General features: G+C 43.3%; 1 pseudogene; it reads left to right on the forward strand.

Moving 5' to 3' along the window:
* Positions 1-26809, forward strand: part of LOC150039949 (piezo-type mechanosensitive ion channel component 2-like) — a 171862-nt pseudogene that overhangs the window by 143181 nt on the left and 1872 nt on the right.

The raw sequence follows: 26809 nt of genomic DNA on the forward strand, positions 1-26809 counted from the left end.
AAAAAAGCTTTCGTTCTGTTAGCTTGTTTCTATTTTCTCTGGACTTTGCAGCAGACCTACGCACTGACCTCCATGCAGCTGGACTCCATGCGGATAGAGGCAGGCTCTGCTGCAGCACTCAAGCTGTACCTTAGCATCTTACCAGATGCTATGTGCTTCTCTAGCCAGATATTTCAAAGACAAGAGGGAGTTACCGAGCAGTTACAGAGCAATGCCTTTGAAGGAAAAATGGGTATGACCTAGGATGCTTAGCTGACTGAAACAATTGCACGTCGTAGTCTTCTGCTAGCTCAGAATGTTATCCCTGAGGATATCTGTATGTTTACTTTTGTTTTCATAAATTTTGTTGTACATCACCTATTCCAGGCCAGTTCCTGGGCTCAATTCTAGCCAAACACAAATAGATAAGGGACTAGCCCACTAGATACATGATGTGAGCCTGGGAAAATCTGAGACACTTCCATTGTCTCCTCTAGTCCGTGCTGAGATGAGAAAGTGCACACTGGAACTATCATCACGAGTTATATCTCAGGGCTAAGGAAGATGCTAAAGGCTAGGGTGACATTTCTCCATTTCCAGATGAAATGGGGAAAGGGGGATTGAGACCATTCAGTCAAAACCAAAACCCCAAATAGAAACTGGAAATCAAAATCGAAATGTCTGGGAGAAGTGGTTTAAAAATAATTGTTCCTTTTACCCTGAAGGACTTGTTTTTGAACTAGTACTCAATTGCAATATTTTAGCTTCTCTGATTCAGCCTGTTATTTTTTCTACTCCACAATTATCTATGGATGCAAATAGATTTTTATTTTTTAGCATGGAAAGATAATTGTTATAGATATATCTGTTGCTGTTATATGTACACATTTTTGTCTGGGCTACAAACTCAAGTTTTAAAATAGTATATATTCCAATTTGTATTCTTTATTGTTATTATAAAGATGATATTCAGTGGGGTTACAGTTACATAAGTCAGGTAACAAGTATCTTTTGGGAGGGTAGGATATGGGGCTTGAACTCAGGGCTTGGACACTGTCCCTGAATTCTTTTCCTCAAGGCTAGCACTCTATGACTTTTTAAATTTTTTACTTTAGGCTGGAAATGTGGCCTAGTGGTAGAATGCTTGCCTAGCAGGCCATTAAGTCCTGAATTTGAGTCCTCAGTACCACATAAACAGAAAAAGCCAGAAGTGGTGCTGTGGCTCAAGTAGTAGAGTCCTAACCTTGAACAAAAGAAGCTTAGGGACAGTGCCCAGGCCCTGACTTCAAGATCCAGGTCTGGAAAAAAAAGTTACTCTTTATTGTTATTATAAATGTGATGTTCAAAGAGATGGCAGTTATATGAGTCAAGTAATGAGTACATTTCCTTCGTGCAGTGTCTTATTTCACCTTGCTCTCTCCCAGTCCCTTCTTCCTATCTCTACCCACAAATTGTATAGTTCACCTTCATCAGCATCCAGCGAACTCCACTGCTGCACTTTTGCCCCTTTTCCTTTGAGTTCTCTACCCCCTCATCCTCCAGAAAATATACACATGAATACACCATACACAAATGAGTACATTTCTGTTTGGACAATGTCACTCTTTCCCTCACTCTCTCTCGCTCTCTCTCCTAGTTTTTCCCTCCTGTCCCCCATCCACAAGTTGTCTAGTTCATTTTCAACATAATGTCTAGTGAGTATCATTGCTTTATTTGTTCACCTTTGTCCGTCTATTTCTGTGCCCCCCCCGGCCCCGCTTACCCTCCCAGAGACAGAGAAACAAACAAACAAGACAAGTAAAAGAAAGCAAAAGGAACAGGGGCTGAGAATTTAGCCTAGTGGTGGAGTGCTTGCCTACCATGCACGAAGACCCGGATTCGAGTCCTTGGTACCACATACATAGAAAAAAAAAACTGGAAGTGGTGCTGAAGCTCAAGTGGTAGAGCTCTAGCACTGTCCAAGGACAGTGCTCAGGCACAGAGCTCAAGCCCAGGACTGCCAAAAAAAAAAAAAGGAACAACAAGGGAAAAACCTCTTGTTTCCATTCCTGGAGGCCCAGCAGTCTTCTTAAATTTATTTTTTAGTAACATGTCTCTATATCTATAAATCAATGTACTTCAATGAAATCTCTGTTCTCTCCTTAATTTGCTTTAATGCCAAAACTTAAGATTCATTTAACTCACATTCTGTCTAAGCTCTCATGTATTACATTTATCTCACCAAGCAATCAGTGCTAAGGATGTAGCTCTTGCATGCTAAGTATGTATGAGGCCCTGGGATTGGACCCTAGCATTGTAGTCAGAACAGAACAACAATCAGAGTGAACATGAGCAGGTGAACACACATACACGCACAGGTATAGTGTTCAGGATGGTAGAGCAATGAACATTCTGATTGTGTTGAGTACTAACTACAAGGTCCATATTCATCCACTTTAGAGCCTGTTTATAAACAAAAACCTCTCATAAATAAAGGCACACATCTTCTGAGAAATGTTCCATCACCTACCCACTCATCCATCTACCCACCCACCTTTTACTCACTTACCAGTCCATCCCTCCATCTGTCTGTCTAATCTCATGTCCATTTACTCACCCCATCCATCCATTTGCTTCACATTTAAAAATGCGTACTGCCCTCAGTTTTTTTGTTTTTTGTTTTGTTTTGTTTTTTTTTGCCAGTCGTGGGCTTGAGCTCAGGGCCTAAGCACTGTCCTTGGATTTTCTCAAGGTTAGAGCTCTTCCACTTGAGCCTCAGCACCATTTCTGGCTTTTTTTCTATGTATGTGGCACCGAGGAATCGAACCCGGGTCTTCGTGCATGCTAGGCAAGCACTCTACCACTAGGCCAAACTCCCGGCCCAAAGACATTCTTTTTTTTTTTTTTTTTTTTTTTGGCCAGTCCTGGGCTTGAGCTCAGGACCTGAGCACTGTCCTTGGACTTTCTCAAGACTAGAGCTCTACCACTTGAGCCTCAGCACCACTTCTGGCTTTTTTCTATGTATGTGGTACCAAGCAATCGAACCCGGGTCTTCATGCATGCTAGGCAAGCACTTTAACCACTAGGCCAAACTCCCGGCCCTGCCCTCAGTTTTTGAGCAAGGCTTTTCTGTGTATGTCTAGGGTGGACAGAATCTAACCCAAACAATAGCTTTTCAGGTGCCAAATTTAAAAGGTTCGGGTAGCTCTGCCTTATTTATGCAAAAATAAAATCATATTCAGTTCAAATTATTTCCTTCTACACAATGAAGGATCTCATTCTATATATGCATACTATGTTATTCCATTGTTATCTTTCCTTCAAGAAAGTATGTTGTCTCTAATGTGATTTATAATGTTTTCTTAAATGTCTGTTTTTAACATTTTTGTCTTGTTTTATAATAAAGGGATTGTTTTTGTCCCTAAGATATCTAAATGGAAAGGAAAATTAATGGAATAGTTTTTTTTCATGAGTTAGTACATTGATGGTAATGGTAGCATTAACCCCTTGTTAAAGAGGCAAGACACATATCATTGTGAAATTGTGTAATATTTTTGTAAAAAAAAAATAAGGATTTCTTCAGCTTTCTGAAAACCCTACCTGGACTTGCTTGAACAAATAGTTTGATACGCATATATACAGAGAGAGAACAAAGAAAACTGAAATAGTTCACAAAGAAAACCTGCATGATTCGTATACTAGTGGTTCTTAACTCTAAAATTTATACCTTGTCTAAGGAGATTAACTGAATACACATCAAAAGTGAGGAGGAAAAAAAAGGGGTAAACTGGTAAAAATAAAGTCATGAGATTGATTTTTAATTAGGTACTATACTCATGATCAAAACCTATGAGTTAGCCACACACTGGTAGCTCAAGCCTATAATCCAAGCCTTTCAGGAGACTGAGATATGATGATCATGATTCAAAGCCAACCCTGGCAGAAAGTTTATGAGGCTCTTATCTCCAATTAACTATGAAAAAGCCAGAAATGAGGCTATAATTCATATGGTACATCACCAGCTTTGAGTAAAAAGCTAAGAGGCAACAAGTCCTGAGTTCAAGCCTCAGTACAGCATATGAGAGAGAGAGAGAGAGAGAGAGAGAGAGAGAGAGAGAGAGAGAGAGAGAGAGAGAGAGAGAGAGAGAAAACTTGTGAGTTGGGAGATATTGGAAATTATTGGTTGCTTTGAGTTAAACACTGTCAAAATATCTCCCAAATTATAAAGTAGTAAGTCAACAAATATGCTAGGAAACTGTAACCATTAAAAATTGGTCTGGTCTGTAATGTATTTTGATTTTAAACTCACAAAAGAGGAGATACAAGAAGTCCATTTTGTTGGGAGCTAGGTGAGTTTTTGTGCTGACTGAGCCTCATTTTCAATTTATACTTTAGAACTTCCAAATTTTCCAGCAGAAATTGGTCAATGCTAAGGTCTCCATGAAGTTATAATGCTAGAAAATAGCAGTGTCTTCCCCAGGAGAGATTCTTCCAGTGGAAGCTGGCTCGGATCTTTCATTCCTGGGACAGGTCTAGTGACCTGTCACTAACCTGGCTTTGCTAGGATTCCTTTATTATTTTCTTTTAGTACTCTGACTTTTTATATTGGTTGATATCTTGGTATATGTCAAACCAGTATCTTTTCTGTGTACATTGTTTGGCTTAACCAAATATCATTCAGAAAACGGTGGGAAAAGTCAGTTTTGTGGCATTATTCCAGAGCATTCTGGTGAATTTTTTCAAAAGAAAAGTGAAATTCATTCAAATTGTATGCAAAATTAATTTTCTTGTTTATGCAATTGGGTTGATAAATGTTCTCGGTGAACTTAGTGTTACCCTTTCCAGAGAAATCTCATTTTTTTTTTGGTCAAAAACAAAAGAACAACTCCATTGCAATCTTATAATGATAGAAAACCTACCTTTTGAGAGAATGACTGAAACATATCATTATTCTGTTTCCCTGGCCCACCCAGAAAGTGTCATTTGAAAATTTATTATCGCCAATGTATTTTTTTTTAATTCCAGCCTTCTTCTATTTTGTTAGCCTGCTAAACAGGTCCTCGCGGCTGCGTGGTCAGGTTTGGTGGTGGTGTTGATTGTGTTGTGCGTTATTTGCTTGGCAGTGTATAGGTTGGTTGATTATATGTGAGCTGATGGACCAGTGGTCTTTTAACTCTGTGTTTCTATAACTGTTTGCGATGCTAGCTGCTACACCGAAGCCACCATGCTGTTCTCAAGGCAGTCTACCCTTGATGACTTAGATGGACAAGACCCCGTTCCTAAAACAAGCGAGCGTGCTCGGCCTAACCTCCGTAAAATGCTCAGCATGGACTTGTCTTCCTCTTCAGCTGACAGTGGCAGTTTAGCATCAAGGTGCTTAACTCGTTCGTGCATGCTTTGTTCTGAAATCTGGTTCCCTTCCCCCTTGATGTCTTTGCAGAGATAAGTTTTATCATGTATGTTGAGTTTCTTTCTTAGCTTGCCTTGGAAGCATGTGCACGACTAACAAAAACAGAACTGTAGCCCCTTCTGAGGCTGACTGTCCCCCAGTGTCCATGACACTAACCCCACTTCAGTTTTGTCTATCAGGGCATTCTTTAAAATTCTGACTGTAAATACTCATGTGTAAGCATGCTACCTATACTTGATTTACAGGTTCTATTGGCAGCCTTCATATGGCGAAACCTCAGGAATTATAGAAACTTTTTCTTAGGATTTAACCCAAGGAGACATACTCTACAAAAGAACACACCCTGAAAAGCTGTCGTGCATAGCCATTTTTAGTTGATTCCGAATAAATCTGCCAATGTCTTATGTGTGTAGCTAACCTAAAAGTCATACCCAGGCAAATAAGTCACACCTATAATCCCAACTAACCCAAGAGGCAAAGATGAGATGGTTCACAATCGGAGGCCAACCCTAGCTAAAAAGGTCATGAGCGAGCCTCCATCTCAACCATTAAACTGGTCCTTGGTGGTATGTGCCTGTCATCCTAGCTAGATGGGATGTACAGACAGGAAGATGTGGTCCAGGGCAGCCTGAGCACGCCTTGAGGCCTATCCAGAAAACTGAAACAAAAAGCCTGAGGACATGGCTTAACAAGGCTGGATGACTGCCCATCAACTAGAAGCCCCAAGATCAAACTCCAGCACCACACACCACACACAAAAAAGAGCCAGAATGTTTTACCACTGCCTTTTTAAGAGAATATTATTTCGGATGTATCTCCATTGTAGGCTGCCACTTGTTTTGTTTGCAATGAAGACTTTGTAAATATTTATTAATATGAATCAATTGTACAAAGAGGCTTCGTTGTGATATTTAAACATGCATGTAAGATACTTTCATCAAAATCATCCCAACCACGTTGCTGGTTTTTTTTTAGCCCACCCCTCTCATTTTTAACAGTTTATGATGAACTTCATCATTTAATGTTCATCCACATATAATAGCTTATGTTTTTATTGAATCCTGTCCCCTGCAAAGGTAACTACTTAGAAATGAATTATCTGTAAACAAAGCCAAGACATTTAAAAAAAAATATTTTAGGGGTAGGTGCCAATGGTTCAGCCTGTAATCCTAGCTTCTCAGGAGGCTGAGATCTGAGGATCAAAACCCACCCAAGCATGAAAGATTGTGAGACTCATCTCCAATTAACTACCAAAGGAGCCAGAAGTGGAACTCTAGCTCAAGTGGTAGAGCTCTAGCACTGATTTAAAAAAAAAAGTGCTCAGTGCCAGGTCCGGAATTCAAACTTCAGGACACACACATACATACACACACACACACACACACACACACACACACACACACACACACACACACACGTGTATAGATAGATAGATAGATAGATAGATAATATATGTGTTATATATATATATATATATATTAGTGTGTTTAAGGATACCAGCTAGATTGTGCTTATCCTGACATGAAAATAACCCAGTCTAAAAGAAATGTAACTCTGATAGCTCATGGTGGCAAATTTGATGATGCTTACTTTGATTTCTGGCAGCTGTGGGGATCACTACAACACTGCATGCTGCAGGATGTAGGCTGGGGGTTTGGTTGGAGCTTGCTGACTTCTGAAGGAGCCCTTAGCCTTCAGGCTCTCATGTGATACCCCCCCAACCTTAGGAACTCTGCTTACCTTGACTCCCAAACATTAGGAAGTCAGAACTTGGGTAGGGTTGCTCCTATAATCTGAAAATCCATGGGGTAGTGAGACAATGTCTCTGCTTGTTAGAGAGCTATATCTAGAGGAGGTAGGTATCTAGTGAATCTCTTGTTAGGCCTTGCATTCCCAGAGCTGTCTACATGATGTGCATTCTTAAGACCAAAGCTCTGAGCAAGTTTAAGGGTTCGACCTGGTTCTTCTGTCACAAGATGCCATGTGGGCTCTTCCCTGCTCATTCATACTCATTGGCATGAGTACATACCAATAAAAATAGATTTTATCTGTACATTTGAAGATCTCCATGTTTCTAGGGCCTACTTGCTCATGTATTTCATGTAGACACGAGTGCATACTTCAAAGAATCTAACAAATTATATACACCCTCCACCAGGCTCCAAATAATCCTGTCCTCTTCGGAGGTGGGGAGAAGTCCTCAGGCTTCCTCCACCTCCAACGAAAGGACACAGCAACATAGGCATGTCAGGAATGGCCTCGCATGGCTTCTCTGTTTTCTGTTCCAACCTTTCCTGCATGCAGATAGGGAAAGCTGGACAAAAAGGGTGGAAAGGAAAGGGAGGAGACAGGGGAAAGTATACCATGGCCACAGCGTGTAGAGAAATTCTGAAAGAGAGACCAATAAGTAATAGTACACAGATGCCTTTAGGAGCCTGGAAGAGAAAGGACAACATCCCAGAGTATAGCGGGCCATGAGAGGGAAGCCATACTGAGCAGGTAAAGATTTCCAGAAAAATGACTGCAGCTCATGGGAGCTGTTGGTCAGTAATCACTGGGTCAGCTCAGCTGGCGATCACTCCTCTCATCCCAGTCGATCTGAGTGGGTCCTTTACGTAGGACTGAGAGTAGAACATATCTTAATTTAAAAAAAAAATGTGGGGCCGGGAGTTTGGCCTAGTGGTTAAAGTGCTTGCCTAACATGCATGAAGACCCGGGTTCGATTCCTCGGTACCACATACATAGAAAAAAGCCGGAAGTGGTGTTGAGGCTCAAGTGGTAGAGCTCTAGCCTTGAGAAAGTCCAAGGACAGTGCTCAGGCCCTGAGCTCAAGCCCAGGACTGTCAAAAAAAAATGTGTGGCACTAGCATGGCTTGTTCTTTGCATCTCCACTCCTCTCTTCTTCAGAGACATCTGCTGATGGGTAGGCTATGCTGACTAGATGATGATGATTTAGAAATAAACCCCAAAGCTCATGGCTGTGAACTTTGTTTGAAAAAAAAAAATATATATATATAGAGAGAGATAAGCCTGTGTACATAGATGAAATTTGCATCTTGAGAGAAATGTGACTTGCTTCGGTTTTGAACGGGGTCCGTGCTCACTGTCCACTTCTATATCAGAAAGGCTGCTGTGTGTGCTGTTTCTGCAGACCAGGAATTAGTCTGATGGAACAAAGCAGATGGAATGCATTTTTGAAAATGGGGTATTTCTTTTCCTCTCTTGCTTGATGTTTTCTCTTGGGAGTTCTGAGGCATGTCTTGAGAGTTCAGGCTAGTCGTGGGGAGTATGCACGCTAAGATGAGTGCTCTGTGCCCATCCTCTCTCCTAACAGTGAACCTACACAGTGCACCATGCTGTACTCACGCCAGGGGACCACGGAAACCATCGAGGAAGTGGAGGTGGAGGAGGCGGAGGAGGAAGCCATGGGCTTAGAGCCTGAGCTCAGAGAAGCTGAGGAGGAGAAGCAGGAAGAAGAGGAGGAAGAGGAAGAGGAGGAAGAGGTGGAAGAGGAGGCGGAGGAGGAGGAACAGGAGGAAGAGGAAGAGGAGGAGGAAGAGGAGGAGGAGGTGGTGGTGGTGGAGTTTGATGCCGAGGCAGAGGAGGTTGGCCTCACTCCTGATGAAGAGTTGCCCCAGTTCTCCACAGACGATGGGGATGTGGAGGCCCCTCCCTCTTACAGCAAGGCTGTCAGCTTTGAGCACCTGTCCTTTGCCTCACAGGACGATTCTGGAGCCAAGAACCACATGGTGGTTAGCCCTGATGACAGCCGCACAGACAAGCTAGAATCCAGCATCTTACCACCCCTCACTCATGAGCTGACAGCCAGCGAGCTACTGCTCAACAAGTAAGACCAGGCAGCAGGCCCAGCTCTTTACACAAACACGTATCTTCTGACCTCATGAATGGCCCAGCTCAGCCCCAGTCATCAAGAGCTCACTAGCAACTCTAGGACTTCTTATTCTTTAGTACCTACATGACTGAGTCACAGTCACGAGTCACTGAGTCACGGCCTTGAAGCCGTGTTTCTCTCTAAGGAAGTCTAGAGAGGACTCTTGTGGTTCTTGCTTCTAATCTCATCAGGAGATTGAGATATGAGGATTGTGTTTGAAAGCCTGTCCAGGCAGAAAAGTCCATGAGACTCTTATTTCCAGTTCACCAGCCAAAAGCTAGCCTAGAGGTTTGGCTCAAGAGGTAGCCACCAAGTTTCAGTGAAAAAGCCAAGGGAGAATGGGAGGTCTTGAGTTCAAACCTGAGTATCGGCACACAAAGAGATCTAGACATTCTAATCTGGACATCTTAAATCCAAAATACTTTAAATGCCAAGCATACGAAGTAGATCAACTCATCCCATGAAACTTTTTTCATGCACAAAATTTGGTAAAATAATTTTGAAATTGCCTCCTGGCTATTCGAATACAATAATTAGGATACATAAACTTGATGTTTAGATTTGAGTTTCCAACCCAAAATGTTTCATTATGAAACTCAAATCTCTTAAATTTTGAAGAAGGGAAAAAAAAAAGATCTGAAATCTGGAACACTTTCCAGTCCCAAGCATTTCAACAAGGGATTCTCAAACTGGATAAAATTGACTAAAAAAAAAATAGTGGGAACTAGGAAGTCAGGGCAAAGACTGGGGCTGGGGGAATGCAACAAGAAGGGTCATGCTAAATGAAATACAGTCAGAGACAAAAGTCTGATGGTGTTCACTGTAACAGGATGTTCCATGATGATGAGCTGGAGGAATCAGAGAAATTCTATGTGGGCCAGCCCCGCTTCTTGCTGCTGTTCTATGCCATGTACAATACTCTGGTGGCCCGCTCTGGTGTGTACTTTGTGATCATCCTCAACCACATGGTGTCTGCCTCTGTGATCACTCTCCTGCTACCCATTCTCATCTTCCTCTGGGCCATGCTGTCTGTCCCCAGACCCAGCCGGAGGTTCTGGATGATGGCTATTGTCTACACCGAGGTAGGCCCGTCACCCACCCAGCCTTCTTTGACTCATGTCGTTTTCATCAGCAGTTACCTAGTGTTGATATTTATATACCTCCTCATAGTTCCCGTAGCATGTGGTGAATGATAGTGCTGTTTTGTTTCAAGGGGACAGCTTGAGTGAGATCAAATAATTGACTTGGAGTGTCTCAGTTGTGGAATGGTGGGACGTATTGATACCTGGTTGTGACCGGCACAGTAGTAATCACTGAGATAGTAGCTGTCTTTTGTAAACGAAGGCAGAGTGCTGGCACAAGCAAATACTCAACAATTAGACACTGCAATAACAAAAGACAAGAATATACTTTGAGAACTGGGTATTGATGCCTTATGATTGTAATCTTAGCAACTCAGGCCATTGAGATCTGAGAACTGTGGTTCAAAGCCAGCCAAGGCTGGAAAGCTTGTAAGATAACCTGTCTCAAACTAACTGTAAGTGGAGCTGTGGCTCAAAGTGGTAGAGCACAAAAAGCTCATGAACAATGCCCAAGCCCCAGGACTGACATCAAAAAGAGAGAGAGAGACAGAGAGAGAGAGAGAGAACATACTTTGAAAATTGGGCTCATGTTCATGCTCATAATCCTATCCACTCAAAGAGTCTGAGATCTGAGGATGGAGATTCAAAGCCAGCCTGGGCAGATAAATCTGACTTTTATCTCCAGTGAACCAGCAAAAAGTGCCTGAAGTGGAAATGTAGCTCAAGTTGTAGAGTGCCTTGGGCAAGAGAACTAACAAAGAGCACTAGGCCCTGAGTTCAAGCCCCAAAACAGCACAAAAATCATTTTGAAGATACTTTAGTACAACATACATATTTTCCATACATCCCAATAGAAAATCGAATAAGCACACAAAAAATCCAAATGACAGAAAGGACACAGATAAGTACTTATTAGAGAGTACTTATTTGGCTAGAGCAACCTGTTTTTCTAGCCTGTCCTTTGAAATCCAGAGATGATTGTAAAGTCCCAAAAAGCCCAAGGGAATCCTTGCAGCCTCGTGCCAGGCTCCTGTGATGAGTAGTATGGGTAGGTCTGTGAAGAAGGCTGAGTTTCCATCCAGGCACCTAAGGATACTGTCAACAGCACTGCACGTGCGTCTTAAGGTACAGGACTTAGACGTCCAGTTTGAGCCTAGAGATTCCATAGGCTTACAAGTCATTCAACAGGCAATTAAAACAAGATATAAAGAGAATCATCTCACAAGTACTGTTTAAAGCATTGGAAATATGTACCTTCTTCCTGTAAAGAAAATAAAGGTTATAAAGACAAAGACATAGCTATTATTCTCATTGAAATATTAATCCAGCCTTACCAAAAATAGCCATTGTTTGAACATTCCCATTGTTATATCTCTTGGGATGTGATGAATCCATCATAAGTGATGGAAACCTCTCTGTTTTCTTACCCCTCTTTCTGTGAGGGATTTTTTTCAGACCCCCTTCCTCACCTAAGGATGAGTAAGGGCGGTACCCATAGCATGAAAAGGAAGATAAGAACTGCTTATGCAGCATTCATCTCAAAACTAGAAATGTTCTTGGTGGAGTTGAGCTACCTACCTTCTGTCACATGAAAGGTGACATACATGGAAACCAAGTTGACATTAGAATATGAACCACATGCCAAAAAAAAAACCATAAGAACTGTCAGACTTAAGGAAATCAGTATGAAAGCTACTTCCTCAATATGAGATGACACTTGCCTAAACAGCAACACACAGTACATGATGGTCTCCCTGTGTCTACAACTTATGACACCTGTGACCATGAGACTCTGCTTTTGTTATGAGGTCTAGTGATACTGGTATTTCACATAATTGTAGGTATCCCCCCCATCAAAACGCTGAAATGCATATTTTCCTCTAGTTCTGTGTCCATGCTTCTCCTACATACCTATTCCTAAAGAATTTCCTTTGAATTTCTGTCATCCATATGTAGGTGGCAATTGTAGTCAAGTATTTCTTCCAATTTGGATTCTTCCCCTGGAATAAGAATGTGGAATTGTACAAGGATAAACCTTACCATCCCCCAAACATCATCGGAGTGGAAAAGAAGAAGGGCTACGTGCTTTACGACCTCATTCAGCTCCTGTCCCTGTTCTTTCATCGCTCCATCTTGAAGGTACTGGTTGCTAATGATTCATCAGCTCATGGTGACGCCCCAGCCCTTGTGCTGGTTCCCTGGAAAGCTTGAACAATGGGATTTAGGATGGGGTTAAAGGGTCCATGGGTAGCCTCTGCTCATCTGCTCCTTAAATGACAGTTATATCTATGTAGTGCCCATTTCTCTAAATAGTTCATAAGGGAAACTGGTGTTGATCTGTATTTCAACCCTGGGTTGATCATAATTACTCCACATTTGTGGAAGCTTCCTAAGTACTGAGATCTTAGCCGACACACCAAACTCTACCTTGCTTCAGCTAGAAACTCAGGAAACACTCAGAAATGGATCACAAGGCCTCTCATCCCCATTACACCGCGTGCCTACTCCTAGTGTTACTGCTTCCATAGGGGTTCTCTTGTGAATCCATCCATGGTGGCTAAAGACCACAGCTGGTACAGCCAATTTGCTGTAGAGGGTGCTCTTCACCATGTGACTCCAGAAAGACCCCCGGCAGGGCAGAGCTAAGGAGTGGTGTGGGATCTTTCTTCTCACACACTGTCATAAACAAAGCTTTATTGTGCCATTCCATGTTAATGAAATTCAAATTATCCCATAGTATTTTTCTGTACTCATGTCCTCCTGTTACTTGAAAGTTAGCTTTTGATAAAGTGTTTTAAATGTATTTTATCAACTAGTGTATCAGTTCCGAGGATCCTTTTGGGCACAGGCTTGGAGTTTACACACACACACACACACACACACACACACACACACACACACACACACACATTGTCTTTTGGTGAACTGATCATTTTCTGACTTGATCTCCAACCACTTGGCCTCTTAAATATAAGTCATAAGAAGGACCAAGCCTGACAGATCTCCCAGTCAGAGGACAACCCCATTGGAGTACTTCATGCACAGGGCAAGGCTGTCCTACATGCTATAGCTTCATGCAGGCAGCCTTTGGCTCCAGGGAGATCCCCAGGCTCTCCGCCTCTTGTTCTGCCATTTTTCCTCTCTTCATCAGCTCCTCATTCCATTTCCATTAAGTAAACACCAGGCTCCTGCAGAGAGCATCATATTTGAGTAGGATATTTGCCTCATATTTGAGAATATTTGCTTTGTTCCTGAATCTCCCTGATGTGAGCCAGCGGTCACTTCTCACTGTGAGGCTGTAGGAGGGATAGGACTACTATGGGAAACAGGGGTGCTGGTGGATTTGGAGTGCAGGGGAATTCTCAGGACTACCTCATTGCAACACTCCCAATGCTAGCTTTGAACACAAAGACGTGTTCTGGAAAACGCTTTTGTCCAAGCAATTATTGCATCTTTATTCCAGCTGCCAGAGCTTTCTTGATCTTCTCTATCAATCCATCAGACTGCTTGCTGCCAGCCCTCTCTCTTTTCCTGGGACCATCGTCCAGCTTCTGTACACTTCTCTCCCTTGGTTCACTGGGTTTAATACTGTACGACAGAATGCCAGCTCCCCCACTGGAAATGGTCACTTCCCTTGTCACTTTCTGTCTCCTCAGTGTCATGGCCTGTGGGATGAAGATGACATTGTTGATAGTGGCACAGACAAGGAGGAATCAGATGATGAGCTCTCTCTCAGACATGGCAGAAGAGACTCTTCAGATTCACTCAAGTCCATCAACCTCGCAGCGTCCGTGGAGTCTGTGCACGTGACATTCCCAGAGCAGCCTACGGCCTTCCGCAGAAAACGTTCCAGCAGCAACACCCAGATCTCCCCAGGATCCAGCTTCTCTTCAAATAGGTCCAAAAGAGGTATCTGCCACATGGCGTCAGGCTGAGCTCATCTTGCTGGAACCTGTGGGTCATAGGAAGTGACATTACTAATTAGCTGTTATCAAGAGATGGATATTGTAACACAAGTCTAAGTCTTGCCTCTGCTGGTATGGTTTCTTTGCTCTAAATATCTGACTCCTTGCAGGACTGACAACTTCAGAACATTGCTAGCGAGAAAATGTCAAACATATGATTTGTTCAGGATGCATAAATATTCTGCTGGAATGGTATTCAGAGAACTAAGTCCTTTGAAAAGTGGATTTTAATTTAGCCAGTGGGGGCTTTTCACAAAACTACCTAGTTAATTCCTAAATGACTTACTACTTGCTAAACAGCCAGTGTGATCAGAAAGTAGATTTGTTCCGGGCTCACGCCTGTAATCCTAACTACTCAGGAGGCTGAGATCTGATCAAACCGAAAACTGGAAGTGGTGCTTTGACTCAAGTGGTAGAGCCCTAGCCTTGAGCTGAAGAGCTCAGGAACAATTCCTAGGCCCAGAGTTCAAGCCCCATGACTGATGAAAAAGAAAAAAGAAAGAGAAAGTAGATTTGTCCTACAGTTGCTACTCTTAGAGTAACTGAGTAACTAGGCCTTCATATTTGTGGAAACTAGTATTTATTTGGAAATTGCCAAATGCTTGGGGATGTTTGTCCTCAGAACCTGCTTCTGAGGCAGACAGACACTGGCAGACCTCATTTTTGTCATTATACCCTTAGTGAAGTCGAGGCATGAAAACAGGGATGGGCCATAGGACTGTTGAGCACATTCAAGGCTGTTCTTCCAGTGTGTCCCTAGAAAATCCTTGAGCAGCGATTTCAGAGCTAAACCCCAAAGATGTTGTTCAGTGACGCAGAGTTGAGAAGACAGCCTACTAGACACTAGTTCGTGAAGCCATCTGCCCAAGTGCCCTCCAACCATTAAGCATGTGGGCTCCACGGGCTGCCCCGATACTTTGAGTGACAGGTCTGACTCATCCCTCACCCAGCATCTTGTGATTTCTCTCCATTCTTTGTTGCTTTTAGGCAGTACAAGCACCCGGAATAGCAGCCAGAAAGGAAGCAGTGTTTTGAGCATTAAACAAAAAAGCAAAAGGGAACTTTACATGGAAAAACTTCAAGAGCATTTAATCAAAGCAAAGGCATTTACAATAAAGAAGTGAGTATACCAGAAGTTAGTCACAGAGCTGGGGAAGTGGCTTTACTGATTTTTTACAACCAGAGGTGAGATGTACCCCCAACCCACTTTCCAAGGCTCAGAATCCTCTTTTGTGCCACAAGCAAGGGAAGAGATGTACAGTATCATCTTCAGAGATCATACCTGTCTTGGCAAAAAAAAAAATCCTATCTGCCCTCCTATAAGGATCTGTCTCCAGAAAGATTATCCTGAGACTGAGAACAGAATGATCTATTGATCATAGGGGCTAATTATTCTCTCCTCATCCTCCTCCTCCTTCTGAAGCAAGTATGTGTTATTTTCTGACTTGCAGGACTCTGCAAATTTATGTACCCATCAGACAGTTCTTGTATGACCTCATTCACCCAGACTACAGCACTGTGACTGACGTGTATGTGCTAATGTTCTTGGCTGACACTGTAGATTTCATCATCATTGTCTTTGGCTTTTGGGCCTTTGGGGTAAGTTTGAGCAAAGGCCTCTGAATGCCCATCATTTACGGGGCAGTACCACTCAGGCCTAAACCTCATGTCTCTTCCCAGAAACATTCGGCGGCTGCAGACATTACCTCTTCACTGTCGGAAGACCAGGTCCCTGGGCCATTTCTGGTAATGGTGCTCATTCAGTTTGGAACCATGGTGGTGGACCGAGCACTCTACCTCAGGAAGACTGTGCTAGGCAAGGTCATTTTCCAGGTCATCCTTGTGTTTGGGATCCACTTCTGGATGTTCTTCATCTTACCTAGTGTGACTGAGAGGTGAGATCTTTATGAGCAGAGACAGAAGGAAATGAGACGCAAAAGTTTGGGATCTCTTCTAAACTGAGTGCAAATCCACACTCCCTTTATTTATTTATTTATTAGTTATTTTTCAGATAAGCGCTCACATTTTTGCCCAGGACTAGCCTAGATCAAGATTATCCTGGGTCCTAGTGGTAGAGTACTTGCCCAGTATGCACAAAGCCCTGGGTTCTATTCCTCTGTATCATATCCATAGTAAAAGCAGGAAGTGGTGCTGTGGCTCAGGTGGTAGAGCCCTAACCTTGAGAAAGCTCAAGAACAGTGCCTAGGCCCTGAGTTCAAGTCCCAGGACTGTAAAAAAAATTATCCTACCTCTGCTCCTTGCAGAGATGGAACAATAGGTGCTATGCCTAGACCCCAAATATAACTGCCAATCATGATTGCTTTTAATCTAGACTAAAGTAGTTACATCACTTGTGTTTTTATAAGTTATTAATAGATGCACTGAATAGCAATTGACTGTAATCATGGCTTTTGAAACTAACTGCACATTGGAAGCTCCATTATTTGATTCTCTTGCCCCACCTTTTATCTTCGGCACACTCTGCTGTGTATGAAGAATTCCTTAGAATTGCTTTAAGTGGCAAAAAATGAGATTTGTTGATTTTAAATTGCAACTTGTATCTCTTTGAAGCAGCAAAATATTCTCATGACTTTGTATATTTTTACATTTTAGGAAATTCAGCCAGAACCTAGTTGCCCAGCTTTGGTACTTTGTGAAGTGTGTTTACTTCGGGCTGTCAGCCTATCAAATCCGCTGTGGGTACCCGACACGAGTGCTGGGAAACTTTCTCACCAAGAGCTACAATTATGTCAACCTCTTCTTGTTTTAAGGGTGAGGAAGCTGTGTGTCACTATCACTGGTGGAGTGTAGGCTGACAGCTGTTTTCTGTATAGAAAGGAAGAAGGCAACTGCAGAAATGGCAGTCATGAAATGCCTTTTGAGTGTAATTGCCCCTCACCTGCCAAGAAAGCTATTCTAGGATCAACTACATGATATGATTTTCTATTTCAGTATCCTACTTAATTACTGTGAAAATACTTGGGGGTGAAAATGGGGTTATGGGCAGGCACTAGTTCATGCCTGTAATCCTGTCTAATCAGCAGACTGAAATAAGAGGATCACAGTTCCAAACCAGCCTGGACACAGAAGTTCTTGAGTCTTCAAGCCAATTAACTACCAAAATAAATAAATAAATAAACAAACAAACAAATAAATAAATACATGCTGGAAGTAGAGCTGTGGGCTCAAGTGGCAGAGCATTAGTCTTGGGCAAAAATAGCTCAGGGACAGCGCCCAAATCAAGCTCCAGGAACAACAACAACAACAATAATAATAATAATAATAATGGCTGTGTGATCCTAAAATATTAATAAACTGAGCGCATAGACTAGACCATTAAAAACACTTTGGGAATTTGAAGAGGGATTTTTATCCCACCAAAAGCCACCTGAGCAGGGTGCAGTGATTCACATCTGTGATGCTAGCTACTCAGGAGGCTGAGATTTGAGGATCTCACTTCACAGCTAGCCTGGGCACTAAAAAGTCCATGAGACTCTTAACTCCAATTAATCTCCAGAAAACCGGAAGTGCCACTGTGGCTCAGGGGGTAGGGCAGTAGCCTTGTGCTGAAGAGCTAAGGGACAACCCAGGCCCAGAGTTCAAGCCCCATGACCAACCAAAAAAAAAAAAACAAAACATCTGAATGCTATCAGCATGCTTTGCTGTGGGTAGTATGTTCTTCAGTGCCATGATTCAGTGCATCTTCTCTCCATCGCCCTGGATGTCAGTCACATTACCACATGAGACACATGAGACACATGAGACACCTAAGCACTGGCTATCCAGTCCAGAAGAGGAATGGGGGATATCCAGCTCTTGTGAACAACAACACATTGAGCATTCAGTTCTAGGTTGGGCCTAGGCCTAGTACATATGTCTTTTAGGAGCCAAAAGAGCCCAGGTGGGAATTTCTCAGTGATCAGAATTCTAGAACAGTCTCTAGTTCCCCAGGCTGGGAGAAGGTCTGTGCCCTTCTTAAATCTGAATCTTCCCCCATGCCTAGAGGAGCCTAGGCCAAGCTACAACATGCAAAGGAGGCTAAGACAGAGGCGACTGGTCCTCCCACAGAGCTTCCCCCTGCCCTCGCCTCCCAGTGGCATGTCCTATCCCCCCTGACATTTCCCTTTTGCCCTCATCTTCTCTTACCAGATGTATTGTCTTTACTACTACATCCATCAGGAAGTAACACATAGTTCAGTAACCCTATGGCCAACAGATAATCATAAACAAATAAATGTGAATGAAACTTATGTCATTAAAAATGGAACCCAGCCAGATGCTGGGGATCACACCTAGCTACTCAAGAAACTGAAAGCTGGAGATCATGGTTTGATTCTAGCCTGCGCAGAAAATCCATGAGACACACACACACCACACACCCCTGCATGCATGCATGCATGCATGCAAACAAATAGAAATAGTAATTGATTATATAATTACCAGAGAACATGATAAGAATGAAAAATACTAATGTACATATTGAGCTCATAATGCAAGTTTGATTTTCCTGGGAGAGTCACCTTGAGAGTTTGTCTTCAGCCGTTAGGTTTAAACAAAGGAAGTGCATGCATTCTTGAGGTGAGGTAGATAATGGGGCCACCACACAAAGACTTCTCTGACCAGAGGTGGTTTCTGGCAGGTTCTGCCTGGTTCCATTCCTGACTGAGCTGAGGGCAGTGATGGATTGGGTATGGACAGATACGACCTTGAGCCTCTCCAGCTGGATTTGTGTGGAGGACATCTATGCCCACATTTTCATCCTGAAGTGCTGGCGGGAATCAGAAAAGGTAAGAAGCCCATAAAAGTGCCTCCTTCTCATTTGTTTCACTTGTAAAGCAGATTGCTTACAAGGATCATATAGCTGGTGGGAGTTTTATGGCCAAATGAATGCAGGCAGAGGCAAAAATGGTCATGGCCTATAAATAATTGTTCATTGATTTGCAACTCACTGGAGTTGGAGGTTTTGATCTTACTTTTGCCGGTGTCAGCAATAGCATTCAAATATTTTCTGCCTCTGGGTGCAGTATACTAAAGTTATTGTCACAGTGCTCTCTGGGGCAGAGGCTATGGAGTGTGGAAGATGGCCGGAGCTCATGTTCACCTTCTTTCAGGACAGCTAGGGAATGAACCTCTTTATACAAAAGAAATTCAAGTGTAAGTATTTCTTTATTCCACTGTGTTAAATATTCAAATACAGATGAGATTTGTTGGATTTTTCAAAAGTTTAGGTAGCATATAAAGTAAGAACCTCTTGTGTAATAGCAATAAAAATACCCAGAATCACACCTGTAATCCTAGTTCTAAGCCAGCCTGAGCAGGAAAGACTGTGAGATTCTTAATCTCCAATAAACTACAATCAACAGAAAAGAAAGCCAAAAGTGGAGCTGTGGCTCACTTTAGTGAAAAAGTTAAGGGCCAGGTGTGGTGACCCAGGCCTGTAATCCTAGCTGCTCAGGAGGCTGAGATCTGAGGATCAAGATTAAAAGCCAGCCCAGGCACAGGAGGATATGAGACTCTTATCTCCAGTTAACCTCTAGAAAATGGGAAATGGGGCTTAGCTCAGGGTAGGTTGGTAGCCTTGAGCTGAAGAGCTCAGGGACATGAGCACCTAGGCCAAGTTCAAGCCCTATGACCCACCAAAAAAAAAAGCTAAGGGACATCATGCAAGGTCTTGAGTTCAAGTCCCATTATTGGCATGCAAAAAACATTATTCTTTGGAACTGTCTCCCCCGATCTACATAAATTCTCTTGTGTACTTTGAGTTTCTGGTGCTTTTTTCACATTCCAGACATAGGCCCATCATGCTGCAGCCTCTGTGTTTATGAGGCTAGTAGAGCAAAAGAGATAGCACTAATGCAGGTGCTCGAAATTGTCTTGGCATGGTCTTACGTTAAGGGAGCAAAGGAACTGACATAATAACAGGATGCCTTGATCTACGTTTTGGGGGGGAGGGTGTGGGGGGGTGGAGGTTGGAAGCACTGGGATTTGAACTCAAGGCTTCCTTCTTGCTGAGTACTTGCTCTACCACTTAAGCCATATGCCTTAGCAGCCCTCTTTATGTTGATGTTTTGGTGTTTTTTTTTTGACAGAGTTTCACTTTATACCTGGGACAGCCAGAACTGCAGTCCCCAAGTTGCTAGAATGATAAAGAGTGAGCCATTGTACTCAACTTGGTTCATTTTTGTTGTTGCTGCTCTAACAGAAACCCTGAGACTGGGTGATTTTTAAAGAAAGGAAGGTTGTTTGGGTTCCCAGTTCTGGCTTCTACTAATGAATTCCCACTGATCCATGCATGACAGAAAATCAGGGAAACTGCCGGGCTTATGTTGAAGAAGAAAGAAATTAAGCTCCTATGATAGCAAGCCTGTTTTCCCAACAGACATCAATCCATTCACAAAGTCAAAATGCCTTGTAAAGCCTTCGTTACCCCTCAATACTGTCAGCTTAGAGATCAAGGCAGCACAAACTGTGTGTAAACCAGAACACAGGAGTGAAGAGCCACCATACCAAAGAGGCACTGAGGGTAGAAATCATTACATATGAGAAAAAAAATAATTTTTATTCTAAGGAGAATAGATGTTTTCAGCAACTTGAAATAATGGAAAGAATGCAAACTAGAATTGATTTGTGAGATAATCAACAAGCTAAACAGAAAAGAGAATTAAGACGAGTAATCAAAAGGTCCATAAAAAGAAAAGAAGATGGCAATTAAAGTCACTCTGTTACTAAATTGGCTGCTTCAAGGGTAGGTTGCTAAGATATGTACCAGCCACACAGATAGATATCATGGCAGCACTCGGCTCACTCTCAAGTGTTAGATCACTCACACCATAACAAAGCACCTGTGATATATCAGCTTAAAGAGAGGAAAGATTTGTGACTTGCTATCTTGACCACTTGTTCTTATTACTTTGGGCACTGTGCAGCACAGTTCGCCAAGGCAGGAGCCATGTAGCAAAGTCCTGTGTTCAGCACATGGTGACTGGGAAGTAGAAAGAGAAAAACATCAAAATCCCACAGTCCTCCACCAAGGTCTTCCCCCTAAGACCCAGCCCCTTCCAGGAGCAGGAAGAATTTAGCACACAGACCACCAAGGGGCATTCCAGATTCAAACAGAACTTCAGCCCTGGAAGTCATTTTTCCACAGATAAATGATCAGTTGTGTATCTCCGCTAACAACGCTTAGTTCAAAAACTGGTTTCTCTTTCAATGGTCATGTTCATTGGGAATCCATGGGAGACTTTTTCTTCTTTCAGGTCTGCCAGATGCCTAAGTTTCTTACATAAAATGATGTTGTAGTGTATGTGTATATACCAAGGATAATCTGTGTACTTTGTCATCCCTAGATTACTCATAAAGCCTAAGAATGCAAATGCTAAGCAAATACAGGGCTGACCGTATTGTTCGGGGAATAATGACAAGACAAAAAGTCTCTAATGACACAAATTCCCACTCAGGTGTTCCTTTTTGTATTTTTTGTACTGGTGCTTTGACTCAGGGGCCTGAGTTTGCTAGGCAGGTGTTTACTACTTGAACCACACTCCAATCCTCTTGTGCCTTTGCTATTTTTCGGTCGGGTCCTTACAACAGGGGCATGCAAGCATGCAAAGTTTTTGCCTGTGTTGGCTTCAATCACAATATTCTTCGAGTGGCTAAGATTACAGGTGTGAGCTGTTCCACTCAGTATATTTGATAGGTTGATTTCCTACAAACACAGTATAATACAGTTGATGAACAAGAACAATTTCCAGAAAGGCACACGCCCACTCATGCAGGCCACTTATTCCTGGGCAGATTCCACAATGATTTCCTTACAGCTGCTTCCCAGAGCGCTCCAGGAAGCTGGTGGGAAATGTAACAGAGCAGGGCTGCTGAACTGAGTTTCCCCACTGGCCTGTAGTAAAGAGCTAAGTGCCTAGGAAAGGGATGACTGAGTAGTTCAGAGAAGAAAATGGCAATCCCTTAGAAAAGTGGCCACCTGCCTGGAGATAGATCCAGAGTTCATCCTGAACCATCCAGGGAGCACAGCAGGGAGGAACAAGAGCTAGCTCCAGCGGCTATTGAGATAGCTGAGGACTAGGGCCCACTTTAGCAGAACAGACCACAGCTGTCCATGACAGAGATAAGACACATCTGCTTTGCTGGGGGCTTAAATCAAGTAGCAGAATGCTGGAACAAGTTCCAGTCCCAGTACCATCAGAGAGAAAGAGAGAGAGACAGAAAGAGAGAGAGAGAGGCAAAGACAGAAAGACAGAGAGAGAGAGAGAGAAAGTGAGACAGAGAAAAAGGAAGGAAATGAGACAGGGAGAGAGAAAGAGAGGAAGGATGGGAGGGGGAGGGAGGTAGAAAGGGGAGAAAAGAATGAAGAAAGAAAAGAAAGAAAGGAAGGAAGGGCAAGAGAGACACATTTTTCTTGATCTCACAGATTCCTTCACAATGCAGAGTTATTATGGTGTACTGACAGGAGTGCCCTCAACTTGCTTCATTGACTGAATAGTGGAAAATCAAATCAGCTCATTTGTGTATACACACACACACACACAAACTCACACACCATATTTGATAGATATTAATCAACTAATTAATTTATCAGTTAATTCAATATTAAAATACTGAACTCTAGTTTTATTTGTGAAGCTCTAAATTAGAATATTAGAATTTGTGTGCATCTGTAATCTCAACTACTAAAGAGGAAGAGGTTGGAGGATCTTGGTGTCCGGCCAGCCCAGATAAAGTTAATTAAGAAAACAAAAACCAAAACTAAAAACAAAAGGTATCGGGGGACCAGGAGCATAGCCTAGTAGTAGTGTGCTTGTCTAGCATGCACAAAGCCCTGGGTTTGATTCTGTTATGGGGTCAAGAGGAGGGGATTCCACATCCCTCCAGGTGGGGATTCCACGTCCCACCAGAGTCCACCACACAGAGACAGTCTCATATAAAAAGGTGAATTTATTGGAGAAATAGATGGTGAACTGACCAGCCAGGGACACAGTGCAGACTCGGGAGCTGACACTGTGACCCTGAGCGGCTCTCACGCAGGGTTTTTAAGGGCAAAACCCATGTGGTGGAACCTGGCCACACAGGTGGCCAATGGGATAGTTACATACACAGAGGGACCATAGCCAGCTCCAGCCACACGCAGGTAGCCAATAGGGTTACAGCCCAGTGTTTGCATTTACCTATCACCTTAGTTGGAGTTGCAAATTGGGAAGGTCTCCACACAAAAGGGGCCCACCCCCACCCAAGCTGATATCCCTCCTCATGGGGGTGGGGAGAAGGTCAAGGTTGCCCCTCCCTAGAAGGGCAAAGGCGACTGGGCTGTACCAGATATCCCTCCTCATTGGGGGGGGTGGGGAGGTCAAGGTGGCTGGGCTGTACCATTGTCGACCTTCCACAATGGGGCAGGGGAACTCTTAGGCATTCTGGGTGGCACCAGTCCCTGCTCCCCTCTACACTCCCTGCTCCCCTTAACAATTCCTCAATACCACATACACAGAAAAGGCCAGAAGTGGTGCTGTGGCTCACGTGGAAGAGCGCTAGCCTTGAGCAAAAAGTGTTCAAGAACAGTGCTCAGACCCTAAGTTCAAGCCCCAGGACTGGCAAAAAAAAAAAAAAAGTAGTGTGTGGATGGACAGAATATGTGTCTAGCAAGCACAAGTTCAGTCCGGGTACTGGAGGTGGAGGGACTCGGAGAGAACAAAGGAGAAAGTTTTCCGCAGGAATGCAGGGGTGGATCTGGAGCACTTTTGCACCTAAGGAGCAGAGCTTCCCCTCTCACTGCCCACAGCACTTAGTGGAATCTTACTGCCTGCTTTAAATCCAGTGGAATGACCTCCTGCCTTATGGGGGCAGCGTGCAGACTCCTCCTCCTGCCCATCACACTCCTGCACTCCTCTCACTTCTCCACTCTTACCCAGGGGAACCCAGGCCCTCATACATCAGGAATTCAATTTTTGTGTATGTGTAGGTATTGGAGTTTGAATTGAGAGCTGGAGGCCCTTGTTCAACATTTCCCCTCATGGCTAGCACTGTACTTCTTGAGCCACACCTCCAGTCTAGTTTTTTGGTTTTGGGAGTGGGGGGTTTGCCAGTCCTGGACTTGAGCTCAGGGCCTGAGCACTGTTGTTGGACTTTCTCAAGGCTAGAGCTCTACAAATTGAGCCACTGCATCACTTCTGGTTTTTTTCTATGTATATGGTACCGAGGAATCGAAACCAGGTCTTTGTGCATGCTAGGTAAGCACTCTAACACTAGGCCAAACTCCCTGCCCTAGTTTTGCGTTTTGTTTGGTTGGTTGGTTTTATTTGCTGGTTAATTAGAGATAAGAGTATCAGGAACTTTTCTGCCCTGGATGGCTTCAAATCGTGATCCGCAGATCTGAGCCTCCTGAGAAGTGAGGATTATAAGCAGAGCCTCTAGCACCAGCTTCAGGAATGCCATTTAAAAGTCTTTCTATCCTCTATGCAGGGAAGGCTGACTTCAAGACGCTGGTTTTAAGTATTCAGGAATTTAAAATTTCTTTTCCATACATAATGCCTTAAAAACATTCAATTTAGTCTGCAGGATGTGTGACCCACACTCACAAACAAAACACACAACTTTTCAGGATACTTTTTTTTTTCTTTTTGCCAGTCCTGGGGCTTGAACTCAGGGCCTCAGCACTGTGCTTGAGATTTTTTTATGCTCAAAGCTAGCACTCTACCTCTTGAGTCATGCTCCACTTCTGGCTTTTGTGACAGTTAAACAGAGACAAGTGTCTCATGGACTTTTCTGCCCAGGCTGGCTTCTACCCATAACCCTCAGCTCTGAGACTCCTGAGTGGCTAAGATTACAGGTGTGAGCCCCCCTTCAGGATTCTTTGGCAGCACTCTGTGGACCAGAGGACATGTTGTAAGCTTGACACAGCGTCACTCCACTTCTCAACTTTGCTCTAAGGTTGGGACAAGGTTGCCATCCCCATGTCAGTGTAAGTAGAAAAGAATCAGTCCTGTGAACTCTCACTGCACCTCTCCCAGCATGTGTGCCCAGGCCTCTTGGAATCCTTCTCTTGCAGAGATACCCTCAGCCCCGGGGCCAGAAGAAGAAGAAAGTGGTAAAATATGGCATGGGCGGTATGATCATTGTCTTGCTCATCTGCATTGTCTGGTTCCCGCTGCTCTTCATGTCCTTGATTAAATCTGTCGCTGGAGTTATTAACCAGCCTCTGGATGTCTCGGTTACCATCACCCTGGGAGGATATCAGGTAACCTAGGTCTAACCTACCTTCCAGAGCCTTTCTTAAGGCTGCATTCTCTCAGCAACACCTTCAAGAATAGTTAGCGATGGCTGGCAGTTCCAATATCCTGTCCTGGTATTGACTATTTAGCCAACACTGTGTGAAGTTCAGGCAAGAGATGGAGAAAAAAAAATCAGTTCATTGCCTCGCATGCATAAGGCCTTGGATTTGAACCCTAGTACCACCAGCCATCTGGTTTGAACACACAAACAATCGCTGCATAAACATTATATCTGGCCCTTGCAAGATGGCTCTGATTTTTAATTCCAAATATTCAGTAGGTGGAAGAGAGTGACTTGAGCTAGGTACCGTGGCTCACAACTTAGCAACTGAAGAGGCTGAGCTCTGAAGATCATAGTTGGAAGCCAGGGTGGGCAGGAAGTGAGAAACTATGAAACTATCTCCAATTAACCACTAAAAAGCTAGAAGTGGAGCTGTAGCTCAAGTGGTCACGTAACAGCCTCAAGCAAAAAAGCTAAGGAACCTTGTCTATACCCTTCGACCAATATATTCTTTCTCTCTCACCCCTCCCCCCTCTTTCTCTCTGTCTCCCCTCTTTCTCCCTCTCCCCCTCTCCTTCCCCACCCCCTCACACACACACACACACACACACACACACACACACAGAGTGGTTTGATGCCAGTCTGGGAAGTTAGCAAGATCCCCCATCTCAATAAATAAGATGAGTGTGGTGGCAGGTGTTTGTAATCCTAGCTAGGCAAGAGGCATAGGAAAGGAGGATCCTGGTCTGAGGCCATTCCTGGGCAAAAATGCAAAACCCTATCAAAAACATCACCTAGAGCAAACAAAGCTGGGGAGTATCCTTCAAGTGGCCCCAGGTTAAACCCCAGACTACCAAGAGAAAGACACAGAGAATGATCTCTGAGGCCAGCTACCTCAGGATGCTAGATGGTTGTACTGTGCAAATGTATTTCTTCTAACATAGGGGACAGAGAAGTGTCAGCAATGCTTATAGCCTGTGTGCCTTTGTTTTCCAGCCTATTTTCACAATGAGTGCTCAGCAAAGCCAACTGAAAGTGATGGACCAGCAAAAGTTTAATAAATTCATAAGAGCTTTCTCTAAGGACACCGTAAGTAAATACTTGCAGTAGATCTCTGAGAAGACCTTGCTTTACGTGAGCCCAGGACTTTAAATTGCTTAATACTTTGCCATGGCTTGTTATCAGGCATAAATGGTGATAGACATAATTTAAATTAACAATAGTT

This window comes from Megascapheus bottae, unplaced genomic scaffold, assembly GCF_031878675.1.
Source record: "Megascapheus bottae isolate mThoBot1 unplaced genomic scaffold, mThoBot2.hap1 HAP1_SCAFFOLD_43, whole genome shotgun sequence".
Taxonomy (NCBI): Eukaryota; Metazoa; Chordata; class Mammalia; order Rodentia; family Geomyidae; genus Megascapheus; species Megascapheus bottae.